Source organism: Pan troglodytes, chromosome 2 (genome assembly GCF_028858775.2).
Source record: "Pan troglodytes isolate AG18354 chromosome 2, NHGRI_mPanTro3-v2.0_pri, whole genome shotgun sequence".
NCBI classification, from domain to species: Eukaryota; Metazoa; Chordata; class Mammalia; order Primates; family Hominidae; genus Pan; species Pan troglodytes.
The window spans coordinates 142,857,947-142,875,251 of record NC_086015.1 but is presented as its reverse complement, the minus strand read 5'-3'; the positions used below and the strand labels follow the sequence as shown (position 1 = coordinate 142,875,251).

General features: G+C 43.0%; 1 protein-coding gene across 24 annotated transcripts in view; it reads left to right on the top strand.

Moving 5' to 3' along the window:
• The window catches only part of NMNAT3 (nicotinamide nucleotide adenylyltransferase 3), a 117,799-nt gene that overhangs the window by 15,076 nt on the left and 85,418 nt on the right, over positions 1-17,305 (top strand). Inside the window, exons 1-2 of one of the 24 annotated variants that reach the window (XM_063807227.1) lie at positions 578-714; positions 2,153-2,214. The exons of 22 other annotated variants lie outside the window; for them this stretch is intronic. The gene's annotated coding sequence lies outside the window, so the exon portion shown is untranslated. Of the gene's footprint in view, positions 1-577; positions 715-2,152; positions 2,215-17,305 lie in introns of those variants that run through there. One more of the 24 variants, XM_054681099.2, reaches the window with a different exon arrangement.

Sequence of the window (17,305 nt, the reverse complement as noted above, 5' to 3'; positions counted from 1 at the left end):
GCCTGGCATTTACAGTCAGGGAAATCGTGTCTGAAAATTACCCAGAAAAGATCCTGGAACATAGTAGATGCTTCATAAAGAGTAATATTGATTGGGGGGTCATTAAAAGAGAGCAAAGGGAGAGTAGCTGATGGGCAGGTGTCTGAAGAACCAAAGTCTGTGCCTCTGTGGTAAGGCACAGGACTACTAAGAGGCCAATAGGAGACACCAGATGGCCCAATGGGTGGCCAAAGACACCCTTGGAGAACCTCTCTGCTCCTAGAGTCAGTGAGGCCTTCCTCCTCCAATTCTTCAGTACTTCCATCTCCAGCAGCACCACTGTACATCAGAGGAAGCAGGAGCTAGGAGCCCACCTTGAGGACTTGGTAGGATGTGGGCCTCTCTTTGACCCCTGAGCTTCTGCCTGGCCATCACCCTAATGCTACTGCCTACCCTCATGGCCTTAAAGATTATTACTGCTACCCCCAGTGTTAGCAGCTGCACTTTTATGAGCTTACCGTGGGCCAGGCACTCTGTGACACTGTCTCATTTAATCTTCATAACAGCCCTCTGAGGCAGGTCTTTCTCCCCCATATTACAGATGAGCAGATAGAAGCTCCAAGAGGTCAAGCTGTTTGACTGATGGGTCAAACAGCCCATCAGTGGCAGAACCAGGATTACAAATTAGGTTCATCTGACTCCAGATCCAGCCTCTTAGACAAAGCTGGTTACCAGGTAGGAGAAGAGAGACAACCGGCATTCACTGGCTACTGGAAGGAGGCCTGGGAGAGTTGTGTCGGGATATTGTGAACCTGTGGGAATGAGAGCCCCCATATCTCCAAGAGGAGGCCCCCACTAGAGGAAGTGCTCCCTCCCATCCTGGTGCACTTGTGGGAATGATGGAGCCCTCAGATGGGACACACTTGCTTCTTGAGGATTTTGCGGGGACATTCACACCTACCATTCTGAGTCACCATGACTGTGTCTGTGTTTTATTTTTCTAAAAAAAAAATACACTGATGTTGGATTAGATGATATCAAGGAATTTTTGTTAACTGTTAATTTCAGGTGTGATCATATTGTGGAAAAGTAAGACGGTGTCCCTATTTTAGAAAGTGCACTTTATTTTTGAAGCATTGAAAGGTAAAATATGGTGTTTATAATGTGCCTTCATATACTTAAGAGGGGAAAAGGTGAAGTAAATATAGAAGTATGTCAATAATTTGGGGGGGCGACCTCTATGTGGCAGTTTATTATACTGTTATTGTTTCCAATTTTTCTTTTTGTTTTTAGAGACAGGGCCTCACTCTATTGCCCAGCTGAGTGCAGTGGCACAGTCATAGCTCACTATCACCTTGAACTCCTGGGATCAACCACTCCTCCCACCTGGACCTCCAAGTAGCTAAAACTACAGGCATACACCAACACACCTGGCTACGTTATTTAAAATTTCCTGTAGAGATAGGTCTTGCTGTGTTATGCAGACTGCTCTCAAACTCCTGGCTACAAGTGATCCTTGCACTTCAGCCTCCCAAAGTGCTGGGATTACAGGTATGAGCCACCACACCTAGCCCTCTACTTTTCTATATGTTTGTAATTTTTCATAACAAAATTTTTTTAAAGTCACTGAGTACAAGGATGTACTTAGTCTTAGGCTGAGCTAGACGCAGCCCTACACTAGGTGCCTTGCCCGTGGTAAGGGAAATCTTGGGAACAGGCGCCAAGAAAGCCTTATCACCAGACTTGATTCTGAGTTCGCCCCATTGCACAGGTGCTTTTGTTGAGCTCTTTATAGTCAATCTGCAATCAAGTAAATAAGAAACAGTTGGCTGAGTCTTTTATGATACCTGATCATTGAAAGATTGCTTATGGTATGCAACTGTCCTTCCACAAACAGCTGGGCGGGTTTTCCTCCATGGTGGCGTCATTCCTTTACTGTATTATGATACAAAAAAAGGACCATGGTGTTTTGTGAAATATCTCATGGTACATACTACTTAATAGGCATCGCATATGTCACTTCAGATTTCCCGGCACGTTTTCTTTAGCAAATTCTAATCTTTTTGGTTTTACATGAAAGTTCATTTTTCAAACTCAGCATTGAAACAGATAATCAAATTTTTTGATCTCCCCTTAGCCTCCTCTTACTTTGTATTTTTCCTTATCAAAATAGCCAGCCGGTGAAGAGGAGCAGCCCTTGGAGTGTTTGTTGCTACCTTATCTTCTAACTGTAAGGTAACAATATTTCCAAGGACTTTACCAAATGTGAAGAACTGTGTTGAGTATCTTTAATAGAGACATCACTGCTAATCAGGAGGCCAGGTTTTGCCCAAGTTCTGGTTTAGCTCTCTAAATACAATGTTATCCTTCAGATAAAACTCCATTTCTTTCCTATAAGCCTTTGAACATATGAACGCATAACAGGTGACCTTAGTAGTAATTTCATAAATTCTTGGTGAAATGAATTGTATAAGATCAATGTATCTGCAAACCCATCACATTTTCTTGAGCTGTGAGGGACTTTAAGATGAATCTGGTACAGCTCTGTTAGTGGAGGAAACATTCATTTTAACTGTGTAGTCAATTCTCAATTAACAAGGGTAATGGAGTGGAAGGAGGTCACTGATAATCAAAAATCATAGTGAAAATAAAATTGTAGTGAACAGTCAATTTTCTGAGGGCTGATTAACTGGTTTGTGGATTTAGGTTAATTCCCAGTGGACCATAGGATGTCATCCCTTTGGTCACTGGCCAGCAGCTGCTCACCGCTTGGCACCGACCCACCCTGTCTGTACTCAGGAGGAGAGGGGCTTCCCAGGAGCTGGACCAGGCAGACCTAGTTGACACTGGCTGGAGTGGTACCACAGTAGTGGAGACCTTAGTCTTGGGAGGCAGCAGTGGCCTTTTGGAATTGTCCCATCCACCTCTAAAGCAATGGGTCTCAAACTTCAAGAAATAGAACCACCAAGAGGGCTTGTTAAGACCCAAGTTGCTGGGCCCCAGCCCTGATTTCTGATTGCAAAGATCTGGAGTGGGATCTAAAAACGTGCATTTCTAGAAGCACCCAGATGATGCTGATACTGCTGGTCTTTGCAAATTACCACTTTCTAAAACGTTTCTCATCCTACGTTGCACGCTAGAATCACCTGGGGAGTTTTAAAGACTATCGATGACTGGATGTACTTTGACCAATTACATGAAAGGCTTGGGTTGTGGGGCCCAGGCCAGGAGGATTTTTAAAGCTCCCCAGCTGGTTCTAATGTGCATCCAGGATTGACAACCACTGCTCAAGAATGTTTCCCACACCCCAAACACCTGCATGCAAGCCTCATGAGGTTTTTCTTATCTTTACTCCCCCCATATGTTTGTTTAATATTTTTCTTTAAATCAGTTTTTCTGTTATGTAAACAGATATATTTAGAAAGCAAACCATGTATCCCTTGCATGTAGGAAAACTAGTTTCACAGGCCATAAATGGGGCATAGTTGTAAAAACAAATATATTATCATTTGGCATTTTTAAGTTCTCACCTGAAGTCATCTTGCATTCCATCACACTTGGGGAGTCTCTACTCTAGAACTGTGCTTTTTGATCTTCTATCACAAAGGTGATAAAATGCACTATTTATGTTCTTCATACACTCTCATGGGCCAGAGGGCTATGCTAACTTCGAGCACCTCTGATCTCCCCAGCAAGACAAACAGGTCCTAATGCTAGTGAGTGCAACTGTGTTACAGAATAGCCTCGATTCAGTGATAATCTTTATTTACAAAAAAGGTGCTTCATCAATAGAAGAACAGATAAACTGTGGTATAGCCAAATAATGGAACACCATTCAGCAATGAAAGGGAACAAGCTGCTGACACATAGAACAATGTGAGTGAACCTCAGAAACATTGTGCTGAGTCAAACGGACACAGAAGACCAGAAAGTGTGATTCTATTTATATTTAAAGTTCTAAAAGAGGTAAAATGTGTCTATGGTGGAAAAACTTAGAATAGTGGCTGCTTGAGGGAGGGGTGCAGGGGGATTGAGAGGGAAGGGACACAAGGGGACGTTCAGGGTGAGGGAGATGTTCTGTATGTTGAGAGGGGTTGGAGTTACACGGTGCATGATTTGTTAAAATTTATTACATGATGCCCTCAAGATTTGTGCATTTCATTGTAAGTTCAAAGAAACGAAAAAAAATGCTAAACAAATACTGAATTCTGGTTAATAACATGCATGCTGAAGTGTATAGAAATAAGTATGCTGCTGTCTGCGACTTATTTTGAAAGGCATCAAAAACAGTAAGCGAGATTGCCAAATGGATAGAGGAGTAGGTATATGATAAAACAAACAGTAAAAAATTAATGGTAGAATCTAGGTGGTAAATATCCAGATGTTCACTTTAAAATTCTTTTGACCTTGCTGCATGTTTGAAAATCTTTCACAATAAAGTTTGGGAAGAAATTGCATACATTCAAAACAAACAAGTACTTCATCTGCATGTCTGCACTCTTGAGTTTTTGCCACCCCAGAGGGTCTTTATAGGGGATAGCTCCTCACAGAAGTCAAATGGGCGGAAGGCTTGGAGCAATGAGCTGGGATCGTGAGGGCAGGGTCCTTAAGAGAAGCTGCTACACTGGGAGACAGGACTCTGAGCCTAGACTCTTCAGTGCTGGGCCCCACTGCAGGGGGAGAATGCCAAGGGTACTTCCTTCCTTTCACTTGTGCTGTATCTTGGGGAGTCCCAGGGTGGGTTAGCTGGGCAGTGAGCTCTGGGAAAGGAGCGCTGCAGAAGCTAGGTTAGTTGTGGCCTGCAAATACTACCTGAGCCTTACCACAGAGAGGGGTGCTTCCCGAGCTCCTTCAACCAGCAGAACCCCAAAACATGCCACCCCTGATGTCCACTGGCTACCCTGAGACCAGAGAATGTTAAGGCTGGGGGTAGAGTGTGGTTGGGGTTCCTGGGGCATGCACTTAACATTTTGGGGATTGGGCAGGTCCAGTGGGCAAGAATGGCATTCTCAGGCCTGGTAGGAGGGAGCTCTTTAGGGAGCCCCAGAGCACACTCATGACATATCTCCACAGCATGCCCATTGCACCCCATGACACACACTCCCACAGCACCACCACACCACACCCACCATGATACCCCCCACAGCAAAACCCCCAACAATGTACCCTCATGGCACATTCCCATGCTGTATCCTCCATACCATACCCCTATGATCCATCCCCCACAACATGACTTCCACAACACATCGTGCAGCATGGCTCTCCTGCCACCCACCCTCACCCAACCTTCATGGCACACTTCCCCATGAGACACCTATAGGCCTATCCTGCATCAAACCCCTCCATGGCAGACTCCCCACCACAGAAGACCCCACAGCACCCCACCACGGCATATGCTTCTGTATGACAACCGCTGCAACACATACCAGCAACAGCCACAGCACACACCCCACTGCACACCTCCTAAGATGCACCTATTTTGAACCTTGAGTGGAGGCCCCATTGCCTTCACTAGAGAAGAAAGAGTAATTTCTGACACCTGCGCACTAACCTGTTTTTCCTTCCTTTGCTTGGGCAAAGATCTTGAGATACACAGGAAGAAGAACAATTTACTCTTGAGGGAAGAAGTTATAATTGATGTCTAAAGGATAGTTAATATGCTGATTACATTTATTTCCTACAAAAATGAATGAGCCCATCTTGAATACCAAAGATCTTGTGGCTTGGATGGAGGGACCGAATGGGCTCAGTCAGGGCTCCTGTTAGTTTCTGCCCCTCTAAAGGCAGTGGGAAGTGAAATGGCCTGGCCGGCCCTTCACTACAGGAGCTTGAACTTGCCTGTATTTCCTAGTACCACATCTTGGGATGGAGCCCGGAGTTTCTGTGTCCCCATCAGAAAGAAGACGATAGCACTTCTCTGCAAATGTCTGCAGTATCTGCAAATATTAAAGATAAAAGTGTAGTTACAGGTACAGTATAGGTACTGCCAAAATATGAGTTAGTAGACCTAAAAATCACCTAGTAAATAGTATATTAACTTTTAGTTATTAGTGATTTGTTATGCTTGATTTATTATTGTCATCCATGAAGGTTCAAAAGGTGAAAATAGTAAGATTTGGAATTCCTGTTTTCTACCACAAATAGCATTTTGGTCTTTGTTTTTAGAGACAGGGTCTCACTCTGTCACCCAGACTGGAGTGCAGTGGCACAACCATGGCTCACCGCAACCTCAGCCTCGTGGGCTCAAGAGATCCTCCCACTTCAGCCTCCCAACTAGCTGGGACTACAAGCATGCACCACTATATCCAGCTATTTTTAAAAAACAGTTTTGTAGATATGGGGGTCTTACTGTGTTGCCCAGGCTGGTCTCAAACTCCTAACCTCAAGCAATCTGCCTGCCTCAGCCTCCCAAAGTGCTGGCATTTTGAGTATTTAAGTAGCTGCTTGTTGTTTTTCCATATTTGACTGCCGCATTAAAATGAGTTCCGTGAGAGCAGAGAGTATATCCTCCATGCCTCTTTCCCCAGGACTGAGCAGTCACACATGGAAGATGTTAAGAATTTGGATGGTCATCACAATAACAAAACTGTTAAGCTCATTCAAGCTGCACTTTAGAAACAAAGCCACCAATAGGACCTTCAAAACCATGGTTGTGATCTCATTTACACGCTACTCTGTCAATTAATGCTACATGCCAATTAAATGGGACATTAAGCTGCCAATAGGTCTGCAACTCTGCATGATAGAATCCTTTTCACTTCAGCCAGTGACCTGAATTCATTGCGTCCTATTCATTAATTACCAAGGTTTGTCCTCAACCCCATCCCCAGCCACCCCTAACCAGGGCAGAAAGGCAGCCAGACGGTCTTGTTTAGGAGAGATTGTGATGCAAGTTAGCATGGCTGGATTCCAGTCATATTACCAAACATTGTAGTTGCTTGGATGCATCTGAGTTAGTGACATTCTAATCTTTTAAAATTCCTGCTAGAAGCAGAAAAAGCAAGATTTAGAGCTGAAGAGTGTGAGGGGATGGCCAGTCACATAAAGCAGCCCAGTTTTCAAGGAGCCACTCTTGGAAAACCCTCAAAAGCAGCAATTCTGCCACCAGCTCAGCTCACCTCTGGTTTGCTGCAATCCAGCCAGGTTTTAGGTAAATAATCACAATGAGCAAATGTGCCCATCTGGAAGGCCTGGTCTAACACATCCCATAAGCTTACATTTTAGTTTTCAAACTTGCTATTATATTGCCATTGGCAAAAGATGCAGCAGTGCTTACTACTTCCCTCCTTCTGTGGCTCAGGCACTTTAGTAATTTAGAAATGCTTCTTCTTCTTCTTCTTCTAGAGAAGTAAAAATAATTATAATAGAAAATGGGTAATTTGCAGCTACAATACCAGGCTGATAATCAAAACCTTGTAAATGGAAACATGAGCATATGTTTATCACTTCTTGAAATTAGAATGCAATTGAAAGTAGCTGTGGCCTCAAAGAGAGGGCATTATGGAAGGGAAGGCAGACTTACTTGTTAGTTGGAGACCTGCCTGCTAATGAGGCTTTTAAGTTGCTGTTGTCTCAGGAGCAGTGAATAAAGGAAAGCATCCCTGAGAGCTGCTCAGCTTGTTCAGGGGACCCTCAGGTAATCACTTATAGATTGATCACTCTCTTGCATAAAACCATGCAGAGGCTTACCAGCCACCACTGTCAGGATCAAGTTTGACCTTGTCAACATAGAGCATAAGGCCCTTGGCAAGCTGGCGCAGGCCTCCCATGCACCTTAGCCACTCTGTTGACCCTGCTACTGCCTCAGCATGCTCCATGGCCTCTCACATTCCAAGGCCTTTGCAAATGCTGTTTTCTCTTCCCAACTCATTCACCTGCCTAACTCGTAGTCATCCTTCAAAACTCAAAACATCTGTTACTTCTTCTTAGCATCCCCCCTCTTAACCTGACTGGGCCTAGGGCTCTCCTCTGCCCACCTAGGCTCCCTGTGTTTCCATTTGTGCCAGCTTTTACCACCCTGGGCTGTGACCGTCCTTAGCCTTTCTACCTCCCACCAGCACAGACAGGTGAGCATCTAAGCATGACTGTGGTGTGTCTTTGTCTCCCTTGTTCTGGCATACTGCCTGACTCATAGCTGCTGTTTGATGTTTGCTGAATGAAGGGATTATTAATGGCAGTCAAGGACTTTGGAACCATTTTAAAGTTTGTCTTTGAAAAGCACAGTTATGACATAGAGTCATTGATAACATAAATCCTATAATGCATTCCACAGCCAGTTGGGCTGCTTGGGTCCTCTGTGTCTGTGTTCATTTTTGTGATAGGCTTAGGGTGGATCATGAGTTAGTCCTGCCCATTTTTCACATCAAAGGCAAAATTGGCCCTAGAAACATAATAGTTTTGCCTCTGTACCATAATCAGGACAGCAATGTGTTTGCTGCTTTGCATCTTATTTTTGTGATATTGTTAGAAGTACTGAAGGGCACACAAATGCTTTCGGCATCTAAAGGAGGTCAGTTTTATTAATGAATCAGTTGTGAGCTCAGAAAGCAAGTTTTCTCACTTTTGCCCTTGCTCTGTAACCCAGCGTCTGGCTCTCTCTCTCCCTGGTGGGCCCACAGGCCTGCTAGTGAATGGGCATGTCTGCCAGTGGCTGTTTTTCATCACCATCCTTATTCTGAGTCAGTTCCAGGCTCATGGATCAGTAGGGACACACTGTTTACATTTAAATCAGACTGCTGGTTTGAAGTTGACTTTATTTTTATCTGCAGATTAATTGCCAAATGCTTAGCTTTTCAGCTAATCAGGTACCTCTCATGCTCCTATCCACAGGGAAGTAAAGGGGAGCCAAGTGCGAATCCTGCCTGAAGGATCCCATTCATAAGACATAGTGAGCATGATGATTTTGGGAGCTGTCCCATTGTAAGACTGTGTGTGCTGTGTACTCTACTAGCTCCTGGACACTGAGGGACAAGAGGGGGGAGCAGAAGCGCTGGTCAGAGGGCACTATTTGCCCTTGACCAGATCTCATAGCTTGTCTCCAACCTGCTGACCTATGGAATGATGAGGCTAAACTAGAAAATGTCTCTGGTCCCTTCTACCTTGCTCTGAAATGCTGCCACGCCCCAGGTTCCAGTTACAATGTGTTGCTGACTGTGACTCAAGCAGTGAGTGAATGGAAGTAGGGGAAGAATGTCTAGGCAGCTAGGGTTTGCTTGAGGAGTTTCTGGGGCTGGAATAGGGTGGGGCTGTGGGGAAGCTCATTTATCCATTCAGCCAGCATTTCGTAAACCTGGCTTATGCCCCAGGTGGGACACAGCTAGGCACAGAGACCTTGAAGGCAACAAACTGAGCCCTCTCAGGCATCCTCCTGACCCCACCACGTGGCTACTACACTTAGCAGTCAGTTGTTTGTTTCCAAAAGTGTCAGTGCTGGCTGTATTTGCTAATATAGTCAAATAACTTTATTAAATATTACATAAACTAATGAGCTATGAGTATAAAAGGAAAGAGTAGGTTTTGCTGATAAATGATCTGTTTGATTGCTCAGAAAATAATGGCTTCAACTCACATAAGCATTTTATAACTTCTGATTTCCATTATTTTTAAATAGAACAGTTTTTTTTTAAATTATGGGGGTTTTAACAATATCACCTTTTGCATTATTCCATGGCACATTGAGAGGTGTAAGATATTTTGCATTTGAATTAAACACACACACACCTTAGTCCCATGTTATTTACAGGATGACCTCTTAGGAGCCATTTAATCCAAACATAAGTAATTTTATAAAATGGAGTAGGCACAGAAAATGATAGAATAACACCAATAGAGTGACATTTATGAAGCAATGACTCCATGAACTGCAACTTATGGCACCACCAACACCCCCGCCGCCAATCTGTCCTTTCCTTTAACATTTTAACTCCATTATTTCAATAAAATGAGAGTAAAATACTTATCATGAAACCCATTTTGTACTTCGAATCTTTTTAATCCTCTCTTAGGTGAATGTGCCTCTCACTGGTGAGGCGCATACCTGCTTTTCTCTGGTCGCTTTTGCTTCTGGACTTCTAGAAGTACAGCCAAAACTGTTTGCTCTCACAGAGGCAGAGCTGCATTTGGTTCTGTGGTGATTCCCAGCTTCTCTCGAGGAAGAGAAGATGCGTGGTTTATTGGATCTCAATACCCTCTCCCAGGGGAAGAGGCTGCAGGACATCTGTTTGCTTTTGCTTTCAAAATTAAAGTGGATTTAATTTGGTTTTGAAAATTTTGCAATTTCACTTAAAAACATTGCTGTTGGGAACCAGGGAGTCAATGTAGTAAAGTCCTCACAAGGGCCTCTCTTGGGCCCACTGAGAAGTGCTGTTGCCCCCCATAGGCTGCTCTTGCTCACACCCAGGTCCTGAGGGGCCACGCTACACAGCTCAGCAGAGATACCTGGAACACCTGGCAGGGTGGGGTCGAATCTCAGCTCACTCCTCCTTGCTGTGCAACCTTGGGCAAACAAGTTCAGTTCTCTAAGTCCCAGTTTCCTCATCTGCAAAGGTGGAGTAATAGCATCTAATTGAAATATGTGTGCCCCTTAAATGGTTGGAAATATTAGTCAGTGCAAATGCTTATTCTTTAGCTTTCCTTGGATTGTTCACCCGGAGCCATTTAACCTCACTTCTGAGTCCCCTTATACACAGTGATGTTGATCATCTGGGTACCCACAAAATGTAAGGGGACATTACAGCCCCGGGCTGCTGCAGGGCAGTGAAGCTGTGAATCTTCTGGAATGCCATGCCAGGCCTGGGCACTGGCTGGCTGAGGGTAGGACTCAGGGCACGATGGTCTTCCCCAGGCATGGCTTCCTCCCAGCATCACCTCCAGCCTAGGCTTTGGGGGCCTCTAGACAAGGGCCTAGAATTTTCTCTGGCAGGCCTGAAGCTGGGTGGAACAGTGAGGGCTGGACACAGATCAAGGAGTGGGCTCCAGATATGCTGCTCAGCGAGGAAGGGAGGACTTAGGTCCCCAGGCTGTCAGTTTCCCTCCTCCAGGGCAGGGAGCATGGAGCATTCAGAGGAACACTGACTTTGGAATAGCAGAGAAGGCAGGAAATGGTTGGAGCAGGAGCACTGAGTTATGGCTGGGAGAAGCTTTAATAGGCCATTAAGGGGGTGGGATAGGGTAGGGGAAGTAATTAAGGAGGCCATTTTGCACCCTTGCCCAGAGCCTGGGACCCTGAGACCAGGAGTCTAGGGATTCGCTCTGCCCTCAGACCTGCCAGCTCTGCACATAGCCTGAGCTGTACCACAGATGTGGGCCACCTTAATTCCAGCAGCTACCTTTGAGATACACCCTTTGGTTTTCAGGATTCTGGAATCTCATCATGTCTGATGGAGAGGCAGTTCAAAGTCATTGGCAGTGGGTCAGCAGTATTGTCTGCAGATAAAGCATAGCTTCTCTTCTCTTAGTATCACAGATGTTAGGCAGCCTTCCCCTCTCAGAATAACCTCTAGCTTTTGAATCATTTGGCATGAATATATATGGAATAATTGGTGGAGTTTTTAGTCTGTTATTTTTCCATTCAGATTAGTTAGAAATGTACCTTCTTGAGCTAAGGCCTAATACAGAAACTACTTTGCAAAAAAAATGGAGACTTGGGAAACTTAAAATGAAAATCATATAATGGAAGCCATTATTTAGTCTCTAACCCATGAGTTTTTATGCTGTGCGGGTATTTATATATTATACTTTCTACCAAAGTTCTTCACACAAACAGGCCTGAGTGGGTCTCTTACTTCTTACCAATTCTTACAAAAATTATGGTTAACATGTCATGCCAACTCCATGCTCTTCTTATTTTCCAACACATTTTCCTTTTACAATAGAAATGTTCATATTGGGTTAAATTAGAAAGTTATTTTAAATAATCACTTCTGAGGTATCAAAGTAAGGAAGATTTTATATTTTTTTATTTTATAAATGATGTGGTGGTTTTCTTTGATTACTTCTTGGATCCTACTGTTCAGAGAAAATCAGATATTCCTTTCTGTAAGAGAAGTTATGAATCTTCCCTGAAGAGTTTTAGAAAGATAAATACTTCTCCCTTGGCATGATGTCAGCAACTTCTGCCTCGAGGAAGGGAAATGGAGTAGAGAATTGCTCCAGGTCCTTTTCAGCCTTAGATTTCTCTGAATTTATCGCTTTCACAGAAGGGATCTCCCGCATCTTCCACATTTGTCCCTGAGTGTCGATCTCATTAGGCCTAGGGATGAGGGTTATATGTCAGGATGCATTCCTCAGGTAAAACCTAAAAGTCTCCACAGCCAAAGAGCTTGGTTTGTAAAGCACTGTCACAGTGTGATAGAAATCTCAGCCCTGAGTCCAGAGCTCTGACTCTAGCTCTGTTATTAACTTACTGCATAACCTTGGATAAGCAACATCACCTCTCCAGTACTCAACTACAAGTGAGTTTCTTCAATTATAACACAGGGGGTTTAGACCACATGTTAACATTCTGCAAATGGGAGCACAAAACCAACAAGGTTAAATATTTTGGTTAAGCATAAGCCTTCCAGATAGAGCATTCCCTCTGCCTAAGGAAAAATCCAACTCCCAATCTGTGTATTTTTGTAACAGTATCTTTAAAATGCAGAAGATGAAAATCTTTCCTGAAATTTGTAATAAGGAGTCATAAAATGTCAAGACTTTTTATGATTTGTGGCCAATCTTGGAGAAATATGTCTTGAAAAAATAAACATTTCATATTATATGGAGAAGAGAGAGGGATTGGTTCCTTTCATTCAGCAAAAAGCAGTAATTGCAGTAAGAGCCATAGCTTAAGAAGTATTTGTAGAGACCTGTCACCTTTAAAGCACTGCCCCTGTGCAGTCTGTGTTTGAGATGGAAGTTACCCCATGCCCTTGCTTTTGTTTATCCAAAAGGCAAGTGGGCTCCGGTTTCTTGTTGTCCAGAAATCACATCTTTGCTTTGGGGTCTTGAGACACACTCCCATTCATCTCTTCATTGCCCCTAAATTGAATGTTGTGAAGTCAATGCATGTTTCTCCTAGCTGTATTAATGCCTTTGGGGTGTGCAGTTTGTCAGCCTGACTGCATTAATCCAAAACAGTGTTTCAAATTGGCAAGTAAGGTGGGACCCTTTTGATCAAAGAGTTCTCCTTTTGTATGTGATGAAGCGTGGTTTGGGTGTGTTTTGGGGTGCACTCAGAGGAGTGAGGCTAGGGGTGTCCTTTTCAAAGGTATAGTGCCCCCCTCCCTGGTGTGCAACTCACAAACACTAGGAGGGCTGCGTACAATAGCTAACCGTGCAGGAACTGACTGCTCACTGGGGAGAAGTTGCCCTTCCAGGAGGTAAAACAACCTTTGGAAACATCATCATATAGAATTTTTCAGAAGGAAAGTGTTCAAAAGACAGATTCCCTTGGCTTTTGTGTGAAACTGAGTCAATGAATGGTGACTTTGCCCCACTCTTGTAGAAGAGACAAAAGACAAACTTGCCTCAGACTTTGGCTACTTACTGTGTGTCTTTTTTTTCTTTTTTTAAATAAAAACATGGAAGACCACCAGGGAGTTTGGTGTAAAAGCCAGTTTTTTTGTTTGTTTGTTTGTTTGTTTTCTTTGCTTGCCATCCTGCAACATTAGCTGGGTTACAGGAAACTTCCAGAAGCCACAGGCAATCTTTAAAGACCATCTGCTGCATAGCCCTTCACTGAGCACACAATTACTGAGGGTTGCCACTGTTTGCCAGACATCATTCAAAACAAGGTTCTCATAGTGTATCTTTATTGCATTTTCATCTTTTTTGATTCCTAAAATTACAAAAAAGAATACATGCTTAGGGAAAAAGTGCATTAGTATAAAGTAATACTAATAAAGCCCAAGTCTGTCCACTCTTCTTACCACCCCCTCAACAACCCTACTCCTTCCTTTGAAAGTAATGACTTCTTATTTGATGTGTACCCATCCAACAAATTCATAAACACATCTAGGTGTACATATATATAGTTTCTCTATATTATAACACAGATTGCTTTGTTTAAACCATGTGAGAAAATACTATAATATTGTCTGCAACTTACATTTTTTTACCAGTATTTACTCAATAATCTCCCACATCGGTATATGTAGAAGTACGTCACTCTTTTTAATAGCTGCATAGTATTACATGGAATGTAACCATTCCCTTATTGGTAGACAGTGGGGTCTCTAATTTTTCACTATTGCAGATAAACCTTCAGAGGACAGTCTGATGACATATCTTTGCAGGTATCTGGCCATGTTTATTAATAATTAAACTATTGGTTTGAAGATATGTTTCCCCAACACATGTACATGCCTACACATCCCTATCGAAACTATGAGGTTAATTTATAGAAAGTTTCTTAAATCCTTGGTTCCCCTCTAATTACCTGCCCCTTCATACTTAATCTGTTCACATGTTTGCTTTAAGAACTAAGCATTTTTTTCTCATGCCTTCAGCCTCCTGCTTCAGGAGGGTACGCTGCCCAGAACTGGGAGTTGGCTGCCTGCTTTTCTTAACCTACATATATCAGTCCATTTTCACACTGCTATAAAGAATACCTGAGACTGGGTAATTTATAAAGAAAAGGGGTTTAATTGACTCACAGCTCCACATGGCTGAGGAGGCCTCAGGAAACTTACAATCATGGCAGAAGGCAAAGGGGAAGCAAGGCACGTCTTACAATGGCAGCAGGTGAGAGAGAACACAGAGGAAACGGCCACTTTTAAACGATCAGATCTTGTGAGAACTCTCCCACTATCACAAGGACAACGTGGGGAAAACCCCCCCAGGATCCACTCACCTCCCACCAGATCCCTCCCTCAACATGTGGTGATTACAATTCAAGATAAGATGTGGGTGGGGACCACAGCCAAACCATATCACTACACTTGCATTCAACCCTCTCCTATTCCACTTGCTGCAGGCAGGAAGTTGAATTCAGCCAAATGTCATCAAAGAACCATAGAATCTGGGGGATAGCTTTTGTACAAACTGAAACTCTTCCTTCCAACGTGTCTGTGAGTGTATTAGTTTTCTGTGGCTGCTGTAACAAATTACCATAAACTTGGTAGTTTAAAACAAAGGAAATTTATTTTCTCACAATTTTGGAGGCCAAAAGTTCGAAATCAGTATCCCTGAGCCAAAACCAAGGCATCAGCAGGGCTGCATTCAGTTCAGAGGCTCAAGGGAGAAATTTGTTCCTTGCTGAGTCCAGGTTCTGGTGGCTGCCAGCATTCCTTGTCTTGTCACTGCACCCCTCCAAACTTCAAGGCCAGCATCTTCAAATTTCCCTCTTCCATCTTCAAATGGCCTCTCTGTGTGTCAAAACTCCCCTTACCTCCCTTTTATAAGGATACATGTGATTGCATTTAGCACTCCCCCTTCTCAAGATTCTTAATCACATCTGCAATGACCCTTTTTCCAAGTAAAGTAACATTTACAGGTTCTAGGGATTAGGACCTGACATCTTTGGGGGACATTATTCAACCTAGTTTGATGGAGTTGTTGACCTCATTTCCAATATATTTTACTGCTGGGGCACATTTGATATTTCCTTTGAACCATTTGGGAGAATGTATTTTTATTCATAAGGGAGGCAGAAATAGATGTTATTTTGCTCTGTACATTGAAAACTTAGCTAGAAAGGTGAAGTGCCAGAGTCAAGGTCAGACAGAAAATCTCTGGCTTACAAGCTTCTTAAATTGGAGAATGTGTGGCATGAATTGCATGCACAACTGTAATGAGTGAAATTACAAACATGCCTGTCTTCACTTTTCAATTTGGAAATATTTAGCTGTATGAAAGTTTATATGCCCTAGCTAGAAGGAAATTGAGAAGCTATCTATTATACCTTCTTTCCTGCAGATCAAACCAAACCCATGCCATACATTTTTTAAATCTTCCCAGATGTGCATACAGGTGTTCCACTCCTGTTCAAAATAAAGAATTGTGCTAGGCAATATTAAGGGCATAAGGCCAGGAGAAGTGCATACTGCTTAGGCATTTAGCAGCATTCAAATACAAGGATAAGGTTCGTGAGCGTACATTTAACTGACATTATGTCTCCTGCTTCAAACTCTTTAGTCCTCCCTGCAAAAAGCCTATTACAGTTTTGGACTTGGCCCTCCCCTTGCCATGTGAATGCTAATGTCTAATACCTCCATTTCCCAATTTCATAGCAGACCTGCATGCTCATAAATTAAACTGCATCGCTCAGCATTATCATGTGCATTCTAGGATTTAGTCCAAAATGGCCCAAACTGCTGCCTATTTCAGCAGAACTCCCTTTGGCCATTGCCTGTTAATATATTATAGAGACATTAGGACAGTGATTTGAGAGTGCAGACCAGGCAGGTAGAGAACATACTTCCCTGCAGAGAGGTCTGTGGGCAAATGGGAGTGGCTCAGGGGAATGATTGTGGGGAGATGTTGGTTGCCTCATTTCAGACAGAGGATGGGGCCTACGTGGACTGCCCCACCTGAAACAGGGGGAATGCATCTGCCACAGACTGTCTTATAAAAAACTATTGAATGTGAATGGCTAAAGTTTAAAAGATAACAAATCAATTGAAAGAAGTAAAATAAATCCCAGACCATAGCTAAGTTTTGTCACTTTCTAAGCCAGTGATGGTGGTTTAAAAACATACCAAAATGTCCACCACAGAACCAGATTGTAAAGGAAACATAGTGGTGCTTGGCTTCTCAACATAACACTAAACACTGATACTTTTAAATCACAACCAAATCTGCACATGGTTTTTTAAAACTCAAGTAGTATAGAAGAGCATTCAATGAAAAGTTGCAGCTCTGTCCCTACTGCCCCCACCCCACCTACATCCCAAAGGCAAGTTGCTTTAGCCTTTTGAGTCTTTATTTTGGAAGTTAAAAGCAACTTTAAATTGTATGCCACTGAGTCCCATTATGAAAAAATAAAGATTTAACTCATTTATATTCTCTGCACCCTACCCTTCCTCTTTCCTCTCACTTTTGATGATTCTATTACAATGTTTATTCTTTAATTGGATACATTTTTACTTGAATAATACATTTTTATCGCTTGAGTCACAAATGGCCAGTTTGCCTATCCCATATCTGTTTCCCCCTTCTTCCTTATTAAAACAAACCCAATTTTGTTGAGAGCAACAATGTGCCATCAAAAAAAACTATACTCCTCAGTTTTCCTTGTGATAGTTTGCCTTGTTACAGTGTTCTGGCCAGTGAGATGTAAGCAGAAATTGTTGGGTAGGAAAACTCCTTAAAAGGGGACTGACTCAGCAGGTAGGTTCCCTTTACCCTT